The 18,960-nt window shown below is 38.2% G+C and overlaps 1 pseudogene across 1 annotated transcript; it reads right to left on the reverse strand.

The window, feature by feature from the left end:
- Positions 1-3,847: 3,847 nt before the first annotated feature.
- LOC128929285 (growth hormone-inducible transmembrane protein-like) lies at positions 3,848-17,489 on the reverse strand (annotated as a pseudogene). The gene is made up of 8 exons (XR_008475470.2): positions 17,307-17,489; positions 16,226-16,325; positions 14,890-15,001; positions 14,323-14,459; positions 9,021-9,129; positions 6,924-7,112; positions 6,288-6,459; positions 3,848-4,909 (listed from the first exon to the last, which is right to left on the reverse strand). The product of XR_008475470.2 is annotated as a growth hormone-inducible transmembrane protein-like (transcript).
- Between the last annotated feature and the right edge of the window lie 1,471 nt (positions 17,490-18,960).

Raw genomic sequence — 18,960 nt, forward strand, 5'->3', positions numbered from 1 at the left:
GATTAAATTGACCTTAAAAAAGTGATTTGATTTGTAGCTCAAAGTGGAGTGGGCAATACAAAAAAGGATTATTTGGTACCCTATGTAAGAAATAAGTGTGAGGAAGGCATGATTTCTATTATCCTTCACTGAGGTCAATTTCGCAAAAAACTAAAATGTCCATGTTCTATTTCCTTTAATTTACTCAGAATACTGATTCCCAAGATTTTTAAAGTGAGTTACAATTTAATAGAATCTCAACCTATTAAATTTGTATAGTGCTTTTGTGACTTTCAAACAGAATTTTATTTTTTCAACTTTTATTTTGGATTCAGGGAATACATGTGCAGGTTGTTAGCTGTGTATACTGCATCACGCTGAGGTTTGGAGTACCAATGATCCCATCACCCAGATAATGAGCATAATGCCCAACAGTTTTTCAACCCTTGCCCAACTCCTTCCTCTAGGAGTCTCCAGGGTCTACTGTTGCCATCTTTCTGTCCCTGAGTACCCAATGTTTAGCTCTTGTAAGTGAGAACATGGGGCATTTGGTTTTTTGTTCCCGAGTTAATTCGTTGTTTGTAGTAGGATAATGGCCTCCATCTAACTCTATAAGGACAAGCTTGCTTACTTTTATATGGCGGTGTCAAACACAACTTTAGATCTATCATCTATCTTCCCTGCATAATTAGTTAGGGAGTTTGCCTCATTATTCTTCCCAGCCATATGACCTCGTGCAAAGATCAAACTTTGGGCAAAGAGTTCAATTCAAACATCAGCTCTTACTAATGTAGCTGGGCCACCCTACCCTACTGGAATTAAACAAGTCTTGGGTTATCAGTGTTTTAGTACCTTTAACCTGGACACATCCTACCCAGCTACAATTTGAGATGGAGTCTCACTCTTTTACCCAGGCTGTAGTGCAGTGTTGTCATCTTGACTTACTGCAACCTCCGCATCCTGGGTTCAAGCAATTCTCTACCTCAGCCTCCCAAGTAGCTAGGATTACAGATGCCCACCACCATGCTGGGCTAATTTTTGTATTTTTAGTACGGACGGGTTTCACCATCCTGGCCAGGCTGGTCTTGAACTCAGGACCTTGTGATCTACCCGCCTTGGCCTCCCAAAGTGCTGGGATTATTGGCATGAACCACCACACCTGGCCCAGCTACAATTTCTTTTTTTTTTCAGCTACAATTTCGAGAGAAATATGCCTATCATTTTTTTTGGCCCCGTAGGTGTGCAGTGGCACAACTACAGCTCATCGCAGCTTCAAACTGCTAGGTTTAAGCAATCCTTCTCAGTAGCTGGGACTACAGGCATGCACCACTGAGCCCTATTTTATTGTTGCGAAGATTGGTCTTATCCTGTGCTCAAGCAGTGCTTCTGCCTCAGCATCCCAAAATGTTGGGATTACAGTCACGAGCCACCACATCTGGAGATTTTAACATTTTAGGCAAGGCACACACCTGCAGCAAGTGGGAAATCCAGCTTCAAGAGAATTTCCATTTCTTACCATCTTTTTCCACTTTGTCCATCTCTCCCTGCAACCCTTCTCCAACAAGGGTCCATTGTATGAAATGTGCACACTACCTTTTTCTATGTGCCTTACCTACTATGCTTACGCTTGAAAACTTCCTCCAGGGACATCTTCGAAAATAGTCTGCATTTCAATTTTGGTTACATTTCTGACACTCATCCAATGGCCTATGGCTGTGTTTACACAGATTTGCTATGCTTTAGAAGGCAATTACTTTTATTCATCATTGTCTCCCCTGGGTCCAGCTAGCATGGCGCCTGTTACATTAAAAATTCGTTTTCTGACCGCATGTTCAATAAATACCATTTTTTTTTTTTAAAGATGGGGTTTCACCATGGCCAGGCTGGTCTTGAACTCCTGACCTCAGGTGATCCACCCACCTCAGCCTCCCGAAGTGCTAGGATTACAGGTGTGAGCCACCGTGCCCGGCGCCAATAAATACCATTTTAAGCAACAACTCAAAGGGCCCTTTTCTTTTGATTATTTTAAAACAGGTTTCATTTATTCTTTAGTATTTCAGATGATGTCAGAAAACGAAAAATGAACATTTTCCTTTTTTACCTAAAGCCCATCAATCTGCAGCCTGTTACTCTTCGTTGTGAATGAGAAAAACTCTGTGGTATTTTAATAAGAGCCAAGAAACTATTGATTTTTTTTTCTATTACTGTTTTACAAGTATGTATATGTGTATGTGTGTGTGCATGCATATATATATATATATATTTTTTTTTTTGAGATGGAGTCTCGTTCTGTTGCCCAGGCTGGAGTGCTGTGGTGTGGTATTAGCTCATTGCAACCTCTGCCTCCTGAGTTCAAGCAATTCTCCTGCCTCAGCCTGAGTAGCTGGGACTACAGGCATGTGCCACCACACCCAGCTAATTTTTTTTGTATTTTTAGTAAACATGAGGTTTCACCATGTTAGCCAGGATGGTCTCAATCTCCTGACTTCATGATCTGCCGCCTTGGCCTCCCAAAGTACTGGGATTACAGGCATGAGCCACCATGCCTGGCCTACAACTATATTTCACAAATGATCACATTTTATATATCAGCTTATCTTTTATATATTTTACATAGTCTTGTCTTAGCAAAGTCAGAAGTTGTCCAACTAAATAATGTTGATAAATTAAAAACAAAAACAACAAAAACAACCCAGGACAGGGGTGGTGGCTCAAGGCAGTAATGGCAACACTTAGGAAGGCCAAGTATGGCTGGGCGCGGTGGCTCATGCCTGTAATCCTAGCACTTTGGGAGGCCAAGGTGGGTGGATCACCTGAGGTCAGGAGTTCAAGACCAGCCTGGCCATCGTGGTGAAATCCCATCTTTAAAAAAAAAAAACAAAAAACGGAAGGCCAAGGTGAGGGAGTTGAGCCCAATTCAAGACCAACCTGGGCAATATGGACCCCATCTCTATTAAAAAAAAAAAAAAAAAAAAAGTAGAAAAACTCTTGGTTTTCTAAACTGACACCACTGTAGAAATTGTATCATTTTTCTTTCAAAAAAAAAAAAAAAAGAAATTGTATCATTTTGTGTGTGAATGACACCAATTTAAAAACATACAAACTTTGGGTTCTAAAAGGTGACTAAAAAAAACAGGCACTTTAAGATCACACTGATATGGGTATCAGGATGGTGTGGAGAAAAGTAGAAAATTGGCATTTATATTTTTACTTAGAAAAAACAACATCAACAGCTAAGACATGCAATGCTTACTAAATGCCTGCACATTTAACCATAACATTGTAAGACAGGTTCCAGTATCTTCATTTTATAGGAGAGGAAACTGGGCACAGAGAGGTTAAGTAATTTGTCCAAGAAGGTCACGTAAGAAATAAGCAGAATTGGGAGTCAAGTAGAGGTAGTCTAATTACAAGTACTATGGACTTATCACACTGCACTAAACTACACTGGCAAGAAATTAAGATGCTTTCTAGAACGAATCCCTATTCAAATGGTATGCATATAATTCACTTGAAAAAATTAGACCAATCACCATCTAGGTGAAACCTTTGTTTCAGAAATAAGCATCCTATGTACTTTGAGATGATTAATAGTATTTGTCAAAAATATCAACCATCTCAGTAATATACAAACTTCCTTCCCTTCACCAAAGACTTTCAAAAATAACTCTTCTGTATCGAAAAACTTAACTAATGTCTCGAGAAAGTAATGGTGTAACAATGTACAGAAGTAAAATTCTGCTGGGGAAATTAATGAAGCATTTTCCCCATTACACTTTTGGGTTGATACATTTCATTAAGACAGAGCTAGTTTTGTGTTGCTTTGCTTTTAGTGCTTAGTCTGCAAGGGAATGCAAGAAACCAAGTCTTAGGAGAAAAACCGCTTTTATATTTAAGTGTAAGCTACAAACAGGCTTTTCTATAAAGGCCTGAAAGCTTGAAGAAATGACAAGAGCAAGTTGTATTCAATTAGACAATTCAATAAATATACAAAAATAAACACCTAGCAGTCTTGAATATATTGTTTGTATTTCTTGAAAAAGCAACAAATTTCATGCTCTGAATATTTTATCTTGAGAATAGTTTTAAGAATATTTCCTTTTGTAACATTCAAAAGTAAAACACACATACATGATTCCATCAAGGATTCTCTATGATTAATATTCTGTGCTTTCCTAAAAATAAGTCAAACATGACCACATCTATATTAGAAAGAGCACTGAGAAGCAATAGCAGGAGAATGCATCACCTGTGTTTGTTTCAGGATTAGCAGTTTGTTAAGTTTAGCAGATCAATGTAACAATAATGATCACTTGTTTCCAAATACCCAGATTTGTATCACTGGCTCCTCACTCATCCATCACACAAGTGCTAAGTCTTATGTTAAAAATCAAAAGACTGCAGGTGACTTTTTCCTTCTCTTTGGTCACTTTACCAAAGCCCTAAATCACTTATAATGTTAATAACAATACTCTGCACTCCAAAAAATATGCAAACACAGGTTTGCTAAATTTTACTTAGCAAACCTACCAAATTTTAAAATAGATAAAACACTTACATTCTCGTAACACAAACTTTAGTCTTTTCACATTCTTAAAACATTTTAAAATCACGTAAATGTGAGAACTGGAAATGTGTGTGCTTATTGGGAGAGGACTACTGCATTTATTTTCCAGAAGAAAAAGCAGACCTGAGGTATCACATTACTGGAACATTTAAACACAATGACATGCTCTTATCTTCTAAACTTCAATGGAAGTTGCTTGTACAAACTATTTAATGCATATCTGCCTATGAAACAAGCAAGATGTCTGATGTAGTAGAGAAGCCAGAAGCTCAGTCACTTCATTTCTTTCTGTTGCCTCCAGTTGCTAGCATAGTTGCAACTCGCATAAATATATTTAATGTATCCATGTAGATTCCCAGCATCCTAGAAAAGAAAATTATGCCCATTACGTATGATGCAATTCTAATAGCAATGATGAATTCTTAATATACAAAGGAAAAAAAAGCAATACTATTTGTCCTGGTGATAGAACATGAAAATTAAAAATGTTTTAACTGCCAGCTAAGGAAGTCTTAGACTAGAAAATAGTTAAAGTCTTTTTTTCTGGCAGACTCATCTTTTAAATGTTAAAGAGCAGTTTAAAAAATTATTATTTTATCTTCTGACATTCTGCATGTATCAACTTGCAAAATAAACGGAGTGGCAGACAATAAAATAATCAAAACAACACCAAAGAAGCACCTTTATTAAAACCTGTTAGACACAAGTCTGGCATTTAATAATCCCACTTCACCCCTCTAAAGAAAACTTCTACAAATCTGTAAGGTTTACAGCAACTTTTTCCTCCAAAGCCATTACATTAAGTTTTATTTTTAGATAAGAAAAAAACGAATTACTTAAAAAAAAAAATGTGACAGACACCATGAAACTCAAGAAAATTGTTTAAATAAAATAACCTACTTTGGTAGACTCCAAGAAAAAAGAAAAAAAAATTATAACACTTAATGCCAACTAAAGTTGGCTATCTCTGAAACTAGAATCTTTACACTGAAGAGTTTCTAATTTCTAGAAGTACAAAAAAGGCATTCACATTAAAAATTCCAAGTTAATTATATACATTTTCCAATGAATAATACTTGATTAATACATTTCATTTCAGTTTGAAAGTCTGCAAAAATACACTACCAAAAAAATTAACTGACCAGTAAGAGCACATTATTCATTGAACCTCGAGGCTAGCTCATAAAAATAGACAAAATACTCTTATAATGTAATGAATACCGAAGCATTACACTAAATTGCAATATAAACAGAGGTTTTTTGGATAGTTTACTAAAGAGAGAAGACTAAACTGCAACAGAAATAAAACAGAAAATCTGACAAAGCCATTGGTGTGGATTAAGTTGTGACTGCCCCTCTCCACATCCACCAAAATATGTTGAAATCCTAAGCCCTGGCACACGGGAAGAGCACCATGTGAAACAGGAGGGAGAGACTGGAATGATTCATCTATAAGCCAACACATGTCACGGACTGCCAGCAGTAGCAAGAAGCTGAGAGGCAGGGAACAGGTTTTCCCTCAGAGCCCTCAGAAGTACATCTCTGCTAACACCTTGATTTTAGATGTCTGACCTCCAGAACTGCAAGAGAATCAAGTTTTGTTTTAAGCCACCCAGTCTACGATATTTTGTTACAAACAGTAGCCCTAGAAAAACTAACACAGCCATAAAACAAAACAGGTCAAACAAAGGCATCCTTATGTGTGACAGAGTAACAGTGTGAAATAAAAAGCATTACTCACGAGTTAATGGGATCATATTTTTGAACTCCGTACATTGGTGATACTTCTGCACGCCTGATTACTTTCTGGGTATCATACAGAAGGAACATGCTGAAAAGAACTAATCCACCATACATTGCCACTGAGTACAGACTAGCACCAGCCACGGTGGTAGGTGGAAGAAACATAGATCCTGAAATCAAAATGGGAAAACAATTAAGATTTTTTAAAATAAAGGATTTCTAATAACTGAGTTTAAGATTTATATTACTTAAAAAAAAAAATCTCCTTGGTATACCGTGTAAGAAGACACCTGGGTATATGTACTGTCCAATCTTATTTACATTAGTTCAAAACCCATGACACTCGTTCCTCTAACGAGTCACTTGCCCATTTCACAAGAAGGTTCTTGTATCACAGCAATATTCACATTTTTCAGACCAACTTTCCCATTTTAGATGTGTTTGGTAAAACCAGTAATAATGGTTAACCATGCTGCCATGATTTTTATATGCCAGGTAGTAAAATCCAGTTAAAATAGCATAAATCTTCAAAAGAACTTTTAAAATAAATGACTCAATGAATTAGGATATTGGAGTATTTCAGATGATAGGAAACTATGCACCAAGAGTTAAGCATGAAAACACGGCCACTTACCAAGTGAGGACACAAAAACGAGACCCAGGCCCACTCCCAAGGGTGCACCCATGTTCAGAAACTTTTCACTAGGTGCACACATGGCCACAGTGGAGAGGCCTCCCACAATGCCAGCTGTGTACCATGCAGCTCTGATGAGAAGAGGACCTCCTAATATCCTCAGAGGAGCAACCACTGCACCCATCACACCTGGAAAAAGAGCAAGTGCTCATTAAGTATTTCCTAACAAAAACCAAAAGGAAAATATCACTATTTCTTTTCTTTTTTTTTTTTTTTTTTTGAGACAGAGTTTCGCTCTTGTTACCCAGGCTGGAGTGCAATGGTGCGATCTTGGCTCACTGCACCAACCTCCGCCTCCTGGGTTCAGGCAATTCTCCTGCCTCAGCCTCCTGAGTAGCTGGGATTACAGGCACGTGCCACCATGCCCAGCTAATTTTTTGTATTTTTAGTAGAGATGGGGTTTCACCATGTCGACCAGGATGGTCTCGATCTCTTGACCTTGTGAGCCACTCACCTTGGCCTCTCAAAGTGCTGGGATTACAGGTGTGAGCCACCGTGCCCAGCAGGAAAATATCACTTCTAACTGCTACTTGCAGGAAAATATCACTTCTAACAGCTACTTTATATTTTACCTTACTGTTTAAGCACTATGATAATAAAAAGTTCTGCCTTTAGATAATAATACCCCACCAAATTCTACAACAAAAACTGGTGACTATTCAAATTCTATATCACAACATGAACACTATTGCTAATCAATCACAACTCATGAGCAAACACTAATCTATATTTTTAGTAACCATTAAATTCCACGTAGCTATCTGAATCTTAGCTTACCACTAGTTTTTACAGCATTCATTCAAGAATTGAGATAAATAAGCTTAAAACAAATAACTTGGGCTGGGCGTGGTGGCTCATGCCTACAATCCCAGCACTTTGGGAGGCCGAGGTGGGTGGCTCACGAGGTCAAGAGATCAAGACCATCCTGGTCAACAAGGTGAAACCCCGTCTCTACTAAAAATACAAAAATTAGCTGGGCATGGTGGTGCGCGCCTGTAGTCCCAGCTACTCGGGAGGCTGAGGCAGGAGAACTGCTTGAACCCAGAAGACGGAGGTTGTGGTGAGCCGAGATCGTGCCATTGCACTCCAGCCTGGGTAACAACAACGAAACTCCATCTCAAAAAACAAAAACAAAAAACTCAAGGTCAAACCTACTGCTGCTAAGAGGGAATAAAGTAAAAGGAGAGAAAAAGCCTAGGATGGTAATCTTAAAATGTGGGAACTTCAAAGAGAGACATTGCTGTTACTTTACATAATAAGGATTGCTAACAGTTTATATATAAGTAATTTTAGTTGTCAGATATTTATCAATATCTTCATAAAAATTAAAGTAAAAAATTTACCAATAATTTAACAAAGGTAAATGGAACTCAAATGAAAAAAATCTTAGCTAATGCATTATTTCAGTGCTAAGCAGAATAAGTTACCCTTTTCTTAAATGCAGTTTACCTCAGACTAGGCACGAAGTATAAAGATACTGAATTCCCAGTACTAGTCTAAAGACTAACATTTCTAGATCAAGGTATACGGCTAATAAGGTACACCATTTCATGGTGATGAATAAGATAAAACTACTTTTTGCTCTAAGCAAAACGCTGGGTGAAATTTCTACACAAGACACTTCTACTAGGACTCCTCTCAGTTTTGTATTTTGCAGCAACATTTTTAGCACAACTTTCTCTATGCTCAGTTTTTAATTTTTCTAAATATACTAGACAAAAAACAACCCTCAAATGATGTATACTAAATATGAAACCCTCCTGGTATTGAACAAAATATGCAAAGTAAATTAAATCTCTGTATATATTAGACTGTCAGAAGAGACATGTTTTGTATTGAAGATGTCCATGGTCTCAGTAGCAAAATTAACTTTTCAAAGCAAAGGTCTTGACAATAATGCAGCCAGTAATGAATGAAGAAAATTGTGTTTTCCAAACATGAGGTTTAAATTACAAGTAGGTCATTTACAACTGCCAAGAGCCACCCAAAACAGCTATCAGTCAAGGTTGTCTCATAACAATTTAAAACAGAACATACCAGAATGTAGCAACCAAGCAAGATGCTTTGGGCCTGGGCTCCGGTCACATGGTATTGATTGTACCAGCATTCCAGCTCCAATCATGGCTGCAAAGGTCGCACCAATTGTCTGAAAGACAAATACTATTAAGAAAAATTGATCCTGCCAGGCGCGGTGGCTCAGTTCTGTAATCCCAGCACTTTGGGAGTAGATCATAAGGTCAAGAGATCGAGACCATCCTGGTCGACATGGTGAAACCCCGTCTCTACTAAAAATACAAAAAATTAGCTGGGCATGGTGGTGCGTGCCTGTAATCCCAGCTACTCAGGAGACTGAGGCAGGAGAATTGCCTGAACCCAGGAGGCAAAGACTGCGGTGAGCCGAGATCGTCCCATTGCACTCCAGCCTGGGTAACAAGGGCGAAACTCCATCTCAAAAAAAAAAGAAAAACTGATCCTTATATGAAAACAAAGCAGAAACCCAGGAGTTTGAAGTACAATTAGTTACTTCTAATAAACAAGTTGTAAAAACATTAAAGATAATAAATCAAAGCTTTAGGTTGGGCGTGGCGGCTCACCTCAGGTCAGGAGTTTCAGACCAGCCTGACCAACGTGGTAAAATCCCATCTCCACTAAAAACACAAAAATCAGCCAGGTGGAGTTGTACGTGCCCGTAGTCCCAGCTACTTGGAAGCTAGGCAGGAGAATTGCTTGAACCCAGAAGCTGGACTTTGGTGTGAGCCAAGATCGTGCCATTGCACTCCAGCCTGGGCGACAGATCTAGATTCCATCTCAAAAAAAAGAGAAAAATTAAAAAAAAATCAAAGCTTATATTTTTCTGGCACATTAAAGGCCCTAGGTTTATTTCAGATTATTTATTTTGGCTAAGTTAGCATGAGTGCCCCCTACTGCCACATATGAGGTTTTGCAGACAGTTTCAAATACATGACTTAAGCTTGGCCTGGCACCACATCTTTTAACAATTTTACTTTTGCTGGACAGGGGTGAAACAAAAACCCTTTAGGGATCCCCAAGATACTTAACTCTTAATTAAAAAAATATATTTTGTATAACACAAATAGCATTTTCTTTAAAATCAGTCATGCTTACAAATTAGTTTTTTTAAAAAAAGAAAAAATAGTATATAGCACATTGCTTTGAACTCCGTATTTGCTAAATAAAGACTTGACAAATAGAAAGTAGATATCAAGAGCGAAACTCTGTCTCAAAAAAAAAAAAAAAGAAAGAAAAATAGAAAGTAGATAACAGAGCACATGGAAAAAAAAAGAGATAAAAGATTCTATACTTCTACCCTTCCAGGTTTATGGCTAATTTGATCCTCATTCCTTTTCTTTCTTTTTTCTTTTTTTTAGACAGAATCTCCCTCTATCACCCAGGCTGGAGTGCAGTGGCATAATCTTGGCTCACTGAAACTTCCACCTCAGCCTCCTGAGTAGCTGGGACTACAGGCACACGCCACCATGCCTGGCTGATTTTTGTATTTTCAGTACAGACAGGGTTTCACCATATTGGCCAGGCTGGTCTCAAACTCCTGACCTTGTGATCTGCTCACCTCGGCCTCCCAAAGTGCTGGGATTACAGGCATGAGCCACCATGCCTGGCCCCTCATTCCTTTTCTTTTTTGAGATGGAGTTTTGCTCTTGTTACCCGGGCTGGAGTGCAATGGAGCGATCTCGGCTCAGCGCAACCTGCACCTCCTGGGTTCAAGCATTTCTCCTGCCTCAGCCTCCCGAGTAGCTGGGACTACAGGCACGCACCACCATGCCCAGCTAATTTTTTTTTTGAGACGGAGTTTCGCTCTTGTTACTCAGGCTGGAGTGCAATGGCGGGATCTCGGTTCGCCGCAACCTCCGCCTCCTAGGTTCAAGCAATTCTCCTGCCTCAGCCTCCCCAGTAGCTGGGACTACAGGCGTGCAACACCATGTCCAGCTAATTTTTTGTATTTTGAGTAGAGATGGGGTTTCACCATGTTGACCAGGATGTCTCGATCTCTTGACCTCGTGAACCACCCGCCTCGGCCTCCCAAAGTGCTGGGATTATAGGTGTGAGCCACTGTGCCTGGCCCACTCATTCCTTTTCTTTGCATATCTTAGATTTCCAGTGTTATAATATTTAAATATTCCTTTTGTATGACAAGAAAAAATGTAATATATAACGGAAAAAAGACAGTGATAATCTTCAAGAAATTTAAAGCAGAGATCGCAAACTTGTAGCCCTTGGACAAAATCAGGCAGATGTTTTGTTTGGCAATCTATTAAAAAAAAAGAAGAAGAAGAAAAAAAGAACATGGTGACCGCTTTTAGTTGAGAAGGCTACTCTAGACATCAGTAACCTCTAGATGTCGATAATCTCCTGTGTGACACACCAGGCCTTCTCATCTGTAATTATCTGTCTCACCCACGAACATCAAAATATTCAACTTCTGATATAAAGTACAGGTAAACATAACAGCTGGTTTTGCCAAGAATGGGAAAACCTTAATACACAAAAGCATAGTGAGCTGTGTGCAGTGGTATGCGCCTGTAGTGTCAGTTACTTGGGAGGCTGAGGTGGGAGGATAACTTGAGCCCAGGAATTGAAGACCAGCCTCAGCAAACATAGAGACCAAGTCTCTTATTTTTTAAAAAATATTAAAAAGAAAGCATATCAAGTGCCACTCCATCATTTTCTAATGAGAAATAATTGTTATAAACTATTTCACACTTTTGGAATATTTACTGCAATTAAATTTTTTTAAGCTCTTTTATGATCCAGTGTCACTTCAAACTCTGCATTCCAACCACAGTGAACTGGCAGGGTTGCCAACATGCCCCAGAATCAGACCATCGTGCCTAAGAATACCTCCCCCTTCCACATCTGATAGACTTACTGAGGTACTGCCTCCTCATCTCAAAAGCTTTTTCTTTGTTTTTTATAAAGACGGGGTTTCACCATGTTGGTCAGGCTGGTCTTGAACTCCCAACCTCAGGTGATCCACCCATCTTGGCCTCCAAAGGGCTTGGATTACAGGCATGAGCCACCACGCCCGGCCCTCAAAAGCTTTTTCTAGTAGGTACCCTGGCTGCCCAGGAGCAGGGTAGGATACCTCTCCTCAGAAGCTCTTGGGACAAACTGACATTATCTGTGCGTCTATGTGTGTGTTTGTATATGTATGTCTGCCACCCCTAAAAGGTTTTATCTTCATCTCTGCAGCACTTGTCTTTGGCTTCCCCAAGTATTTTCTGTATTACTAACAGTGGAAGAGGGTCATCTTTTGCTCAGACTGAGGATTGACCCAAACGCAAAACTTCTTTGAAGCCTCATTTTAGGTCCTAAAATTTTAGGTAAATATTGTCATATTTATTACAAAAGTGTTGTTTTAAATAATTTGGTTTTGATTAAAATTAACATTTCCAGTGAGAACATTCTGTGTCTTCGTGAGCCTCTGGGTTGGGAGATTCATCACATCTATGTGAAAAGCATGATCCTAAAAATACATAAACGTCCAAATGGCTATGCTACTGTAAATGGTTATCCTTTAGTAAAGTACAATACAGTGGAAATATTATGGATTTCAGTTTCCTATGTGGGGAGTCAGTATTCTAGTAGGTACTCTGGCTGCCCAGTTACATGAACTCTCCTTCCCCTCCAGTCTCAGATTCTGCTCTAGTTCCAGTTCTTATCATCCCTCATTTCAGATCCTACAAAGGCACAGCTGGTACATCTGCTCCATGTCTCTTCCACATTAGTTCTTAAAACTGAAATATAAATCACACTTTTGTTGTTCCACTATCTTCAATGGCCTGCGACTGCTTAGCAGGTTCTCTCCACAGCTTGACAATCATATCCTTTCTTTTTTTTTAAAGATGGGGTTTCACCATGTTGGCCAGACTGGTCTCAAACTCCTGACCTCAACTGATCCACCCACCTCGGCCTCCCAAAGTGCTGGGATTACAGGCATGAGGCACTACGCCCACCCTTGACAATCATATCCTTTCTAACCATGTCTTTTTCACACTCCAGACCTGAAACACTTGACTTTTTTCCAAGGGGATGTAAGTCACCTCTAAAATTGGGGTTTCCTACGTCCTCTTTGCTTAAACTGTTAACACTGGACTGCCCTTGTCCAGTTTTATAAAATTTTTAATATTTTTTATTTGTTTAAAAATTACAGACAATGTCAGCCGGACACAGTGGCTCAAGCCTGTAATCACAGCACTTTGGGAGGCCGAGGCAGGTGGATCACCTGAGGTCAGGAGTTTGAGACCAGTCTGACCAATATGGTGAAACCCCGTCTCTATTTATATTTAAAAAAAAAAAAAAATTTCCTGGGCTCAAGCAATCCTTCTGCCTTGGCGTCCCAAAATGCTGGGATTCCAGGTGAGAGCTACGGTGCCAGGCCCTCTTGTCTACTTCTAAAATAAATGAAATATGTTAGCCTTCAACAACCCTGATGAAATAAATGTCTCCTTCATGGGCCTTGCCTAATAATGCAAAGACAAACTCTCAACTGACTTTGCACTTTCTATTTCTTACTGCACATCTGTGCCACTTATTCCAGTTCATCTCTTCTACCAAATAGTAGGAGAATAGGGGACACATATTCATATTCTGGTATCTAGCAAAATAACAAATGCTCAAGAGAAACTTATTGAATTAAAAAAAAAATTTCTATAAGGCCAAGACCTTATGAATAATAGTAGCAGCACTATTCTACTCTTAACTGCATAAAATGGTTAGGTCTTTGTGATGGGCACTTCCCTCTGACTTCTAAGATGATTTTGCATTTGCTTTATTTTTTTAGTAAACTGCTTAAAAAAAAAAAATAGAGACTGGTATCTGCTGCTAGACAAGAACGTTGTTCTTCTAAGTCTGATTTCTAACTCCTCTGGTATTATTCGAACACGTGTTTAATAAAGAGTAATAGCTGATCTACCTGGAATGCACTTCCTACTTATCTCAGCTGCACTAATACCGGTGGAATATCTGTTATCAGAAATGCTTGGGACTAGAAGTGTTTCGGATTTCAAATTTTGGACTATTTACATTACACTTCATTGTTACTAGGGTTCAGGATCCCTATTACAAAAACTCAAAATCTGAAATGCTACAATTTTCTTGGAGCATCATGCTAACACCACAAATGTTTTGGATTTTGGAGCATTTCTGGATTTCAAATTAGGGATGATCAAACTGTAATTCATACATTATTTGAACAAAAACTTGTTCAATACAGTGTTCTTTCCATTTAATACCCCTTCCCTCCCATATATTTCATCTAATCTTTTGATCTTTAGAAGAAAAACAAAAACAGCTGACTTACCACCCAAGAGCCTTTCATCATAAAGTTCATGAGAACAGGCGTTCTGCTTATTGCTATGGCAAAGCTGTTAAACCAATACTTCCTGCTAAGTACATATAGGTGGAATGAATTCTATCCTTACATATTGAGGCCAAATTCTGTAAGAAACATGACATGGTTAATTTATGAAATTACAGATTTGGTATCTGGTTGAGTCATATACTAGCTGGGTGACCTTGAGATAAGTCACTTTATACTTTAAAATGTTATTCACTTCATTTCTTATGGAACTAATTATGCACACTTGGGAGTTATTGCAAAGATTAAATGAGATAAAACATACAAGCACTTGGCGCATACAATAAGCAACATATTTTCTCCTTGCTTAAACAAACATAACCTTGCTAAATGATTTTTATTAAGATTTGAATAAATAAATGTCAAGAAAGCAAGAAGAGATTCTCTATTTATGTGTATAGAGATATAAAGACTAGACACAAAACATTCCAAAGTGACTAAAGATAGGAATGAGAAGAAAACTGGAATTTTTGTTTTAAGGCTGGAGTTGTTTAGGAACAATTTACTTACACAGCCTTTTCAAGAGCTCCAATCTCATTAGACATTCCCAAGCCATAGTAGCACAATGCTCCAAGACCAACAGCAGCTCCTCCAGCAACAAACCATCTTCCCATCTGATCAACTGCAGAACACAGAAGGAAACGCAGGTTAATACTGGCATGTCTGGACAAAGCCTTTAAAATGTTTATGAAGGGAATCAAATCAGGTACCATATTCAGTAACAGCCATAATCAGTGCACATGGGGTTGCCTCAATGTTAGGTAACCAGTAGAAAAAAACACCCCTGAAACAAAGGTGTAATAATCCGTATAAAAAGGAAAGGATCAGACTTGGTAAATCTTCAAACTCACTCCAACAATATTTGAGTGGGCAATATATCTATAGATGAGGTGTTACTTCTGTGATACATATTATTTTATTAACAAGAGGTTGAAGTATATTCACATGACATTCTTACAAAGTAAAAAACGAGAAGAAAATGTTAATAGTCATACCACACTGCATGGTATTAACGCAGATGATGCTTTACATGGAAATCAAGAAAAAAGAGAAAAAAATATAATCAGTGTTTATGCAGCAAAATCAAGTGAGAGGATGCCTCCGTTTTAGGGTACTGAGACACAACTAACTTATCAATTCTAACTCAATAGAGGTATTCATGAAGAGCATCTTATTCTTTGTCTAAATTTGTTTACTAAGAATATTACTAGGTTGTCACTACATAATTTGGTCTCTAGGGTCAATTCAGAAAGAAATGACCTGAAGGATACTGATTAGGGCTCTCTCCCACTGTAAAAACATTCTGCAAGATTGTTAAGGAGCAGTGGTATTCTTTGATTGGCTTTAGGATGATTAACAACCCAGTTTCTGAATTTGCAAAAGTTGACATCCAAACTGGCAATACATTTAAGTACTATCCTCCTGAGGCCCTATGTGAGCAGTCAGTTAAAGGACTCTTCTTGGACAGCTAGGCTTTTATTAACAACGGTATGTTGGTGATTTATTCTTAATCTGAAACATACACAAAATATGCTTGAATGAGGATTCTATACACTTAAAATGAAATTTCTCAACAGACTATACCTTTTGGACAATGGCATATTAACGAATCCTTTTCTTAAAAAAAAAAAAAAAAGGAAAGTAAAATTTCTACTGGAAGAAATATGACTGATAACCACTGAAACCAGTGCAAAGTACCAATCTTTTCTGGGTCATCAGATTTCTGAGAATAATAATGTGGTCTTCTCAGAAAATGCACAAATATACGTATTTTTAGGAAGTTGTTCATGGACCTCTTAATTCATACCCATAGATTCCAGGTTAAAAACTACAGACAGCCACCTACTTTTAAATATTTTTTCCATTGATGGTTCCAATGCTGCCTCTTTGAGTTCTTGGCCTGTTCTCCCACGCCGGATCCCAATTCTTGTTTTGGTTGCATATTCCTGACATACATGCAAACAAAGACACATACCACCCACATGAAAATAGAATGTTAGTAAAATAAAATGCAAGCTCTTTTTGGTGCTTTCTACATACATAACTCCACTATGGAAATTTATTAGCCAACCTAAAAACTTAAATGTAAAAATAAAATAAATGAATGTAGATCTTATCTGTGTTCCACCTTTGGAAGTAATTCATTATATTCTTAGTTTCAATTACAGAAAAAATGTTTCTTTTACAAACTAGAGATTTACAGACCTAGAAATGTTATATTTTAAATCCTAATCAAATATCAAGATGAGAATCTATTTGCATTTTTAAGAAACACATTCTATAAGCATTATTAGCTATATTTTGTCATCTGGGAGATGGACTCAATAAAAGCATCCTTCCTTAACATGAAGCTAAGAAAAGGGAAGACTACTAATTCCATTTTGGTTCTTTTTCAACAGTGGAACAGTTAATTTAAAAAAGCCTTGTTCTAGCTTCTGTATATTGTCCTCATTACCTTACACTTCAAACCTTATAATTTAAATGCTAGTGGAGAAATCTATTGTAAAAGAAGATGGGGTTCTTTCTAACCTGACAGATATTATCAATCTTGAAATAATATCTTTAATAACTTATTAATAAGCTATTGGCCAAGTGGTAATATCCCTGGGTTCTTAATCCTCTATGTGCTCCAGGATCTCCATTACATCATATAACTCTCAATTCCCCACAATGTACTCTAAATTTTCTAAATGAGAAACTCCAGAAGCTGTAAGCAAAGGCAGAGTTATAGAAACTCATTTTCTATTTCATATGGGATAACAAGGGAACAGAATGATAAAAACTAATGAGGAGAAAGAGCTGACTGGGGGCATAATCAGGGCTAATTGATACATAACTCACTAAAGGCAGAGTAGCCATCCTTTGCCAAAAAGAAAGGGCACAAATAGAAAAGGCAGCAATATAATAAATATTCAGATTATCTTTACCCTGCTGGGTGTTAACAGCCATTGATTCTTCGTGATGGAATTCTTCACGATGGAATTCTTTGCAACAGGTGAGACCTTGGTGAAAGCTGAATGGAAAACCCTAGAAGGTAGTGATCCGGAGACACACAAGTCTTGCAGCCAGCATGGTGTTGCACCAGGTCTACCAAGCAGATCTGAAATGCTAGTAAGAAAGGCAAAAACAACCAAAAAAAAAGAAAACCAAAACAACCCATTAACCAATTAAGAGAAGAACATACAAGAGTCAGAGTCAAGAAGGAACAAATTATGTTTTAGTAGAAAAGGAAATAAAGCAATCTTTTGAATTTTCAGTAATAAATTCTTTGCCCATCCCTTGTAATTCAAGAAACCCATCCCAGAGAACTCAGCTGAGGATGGAGCAACAAATTAAGTTTAAGTCCCAGTTTGACCAATAACAGGATAGATGACTACAAAAACTACGTGTAACACAGAATGGCTATTAATAACTGAACGTAATTACAGGGTTTGTGACGGCTTCTACAAATGTAGTTCTGGATTAAGATTTATACCAGCATTCAGTGAAAAAAATTATTTAAAAGAATCTATGTAACTTTAAAGAATCTACGTTACTTTTGGGCAGAGGAATAATGTCATCCAAAGAAAGCATGAATAGCTCCTCAAGATTATACTGCCTTACAAGGCTAGAAGATATTAAAGAAGCCCAACTATATGAATTTCAGCGAATCATACCAAATATTACTTTCCTTCAACATAACACATAAAAATATTCTAAGTTAATCTATTCTATATGCCCTACTATAATGCATAAAGGACATTTAGTCTTTCAAAGTAAACTCAGTTACCAATCAGGTTTCCCTTACACTCCTTCAATGGTGTCTTCAAAAAAAAGCATGCTAAAAACTGGATTCTCTTAGCTCCAGGGCACCTTATACTAGATGGGTGGTTAACCAGAAGTCAGCTGACCGTGTTTCTGTAATACTAAATTAATGTGAGGTGACTATGATAGGCCAGAATGACATGACAAGTGTAAGCCAACTGGGGCTACCAGCCCATCTCTGCCAACGATATGTAGTGGAATTTCAGACAGGTGACTGTCCTTCCGGGTCCATTTCCCCATCTGTAACATAAGATAACGGTTCTTAGTTCCGACTTCAGTGTTGACCTTTGGATTACCTGCTTGAAAGTGCCGGATGCACCTTAAAATGTAGGCTCCTGGTTCTTACTTTGCTCTGATTCTACCTCTAGGAATAACAGGACCAAAAATATATGTTTTGACGAACACTCCAAAAGCTAAGAACTATTGCTTTAAGATACCTGAGTGTCCTCCTAGCTCTGCAACGGAACTATGAAGGGTCTTAATGCTCGGCAGCTGGCCTATGGGAAAACACTCAGCGCTTCTGGAACTTTCGTGCCATTACATCATCTCAACCTATAACTGTCCTGTAACTTCCTCGGTACTCAGCCCACTGGCTGGGATCGAAGGGGTCCAGCCTAACAGCCCAGAGTGGGAATCCCGCTTCGGACACGTTAGAAGTGACCTTGTGAGGTAGCCCTCTAAGACTCAGATACCAAATGTGTAAAATGCTACCACCTTTACCTAAGGGCTTAGGCCTCTGTGCGCATTGGTGAGTCTGGGTGCCTGGTCCCCGAGAAA

Source organism: Callithrix jacchus, chromosome 12, assembly GCF_049354715.1.
Source record: "Callithrix jacchus isolate 240 chromosome 12, calJac240_pri, whole genome shotgun sequence".
Lineage (NCBI taxonomy): Eukaryota > Metazoa > Chordata > Mammalia > Primates > Cebidae > Callithrix > Callithrix jacchus.